This window comes from Saccopteryx leptura, chromosome 1 (assembly GCF_036850995.1).
Source record: "Saccopteryx leptura isolate mSacLep1 chromosome 1, mSacLep1_pri_phased_curated, whole genome shotgun sequence".
Classification (NCBI taxonomy): domain Eukaryota; kingdom Metazoa; phylum Chordata; class Mammalia; order Chiroptera; family Emballonuridae; genus Saccopteryx; species Saccopteryx leptura.
In genome coordinates, this window is record NC_089503.1 from 354106525 (window position 1) to 354107587 (window position 1063).

Here is a 1063-nt window from a genome sequence, read left to right on the forward strand (position 1 = left end):
TACAGAGGAAAGTTCAGTGTGTTATGTGGCTCGCTCAATTCGAATCCGTGACCAAAGTGCAACGTGAATATTGGCGCGTTTATAATGAAGCACCACCACATAGGAATAACATTACTCGGTGGGATAAGCAGTTGAAGGAAACCGGCAGTTTGGTGGAGAAACCCCGTTCTGGTAGGCCACCAGTCAGTGACGAATCTGTAGAGGCTATACGGGATAGCTACCTAAGGAGCCCTAAAATCTGTGCGTGAGCCCACATCGAACTGCACTAAATAGGTATGAAACTGGGAGAGTTTTCCTTTTATTTGGTGCAGATTTCACATTTCTATAGTCTTTTGTTGCTTTCCTGTGACCGGTCAAAAGTGCACCATGACTTTACAGACACACTGTATATACCTTTTTGTCATATTTAAATGTTTTTAACTTACTTGAATATATTCTTTGGTCATTCTTATATATTCTTTTTTTTTTTGTATTTTTCTGAAGCTGGACACGGGGAGGCATTCAGACAGACTCCCGCATGCGCCCGACCGGGATCCACCCGGCACACCCACCAGGGGGTGATGCTCTGCCCATCTGGGGCGTCGCTCTGTCGCGACCAGAACCACTCTAGCTCCTGGGGCAGAGGCCAAGGAACCATCCCCAGTGCCCGGGCCATCTTTTGCTCCAATGGAACCTCGGCTGCGGGAGGGGAAGAGAGAGATAGAGAGGAAGGAGAGGGGGAGGGGTGGAGAAGCAGATGGGCGCTTCTCCTATGTGCCCTGGCCGGGAATCGAACCCGGGACTCCTGCATGTCAGGCCGACGCTCTACCACTGAGCCAACTGGCCAGGGCCCATCATGTCAGGCCGACGCTCTACCACTGAGCCAACTGGCCAGGGCCCATTCTTATATATTCTTTGCACAATGTGTATTCAGATCTTTTGCCTATTTGTATTTTAATTACTGAGCAGTAAGTGTTCTTTATGTATTCTGAATATAAGTCCCTTGTCAGATGTATGATCTGCAAATATTTTCTCCTATTCTGTGGGATTACTTTCACTTTCATGGTGTTGTTTATTGAAGCAT

At 47.6% G+C, this 1063-nt stretch overlaps 1 non-coding gene across 1 annotated transcript; it reads right to left on the reverse strand.

Moving 5' to 3' along the window:
* Positions 1-754: 754 nt before the first annotated feature.
* TRNAV-GAC (transfer RNA valine (anticodon GAC)) lies at positions 755-830 on the reverse strand. The gene has a single exon. It is a non-coding gene; the product is annotated as a tRNA-Val (tRNA).
* Positions 831-1063: the final 233 nt, after the last annotated feature.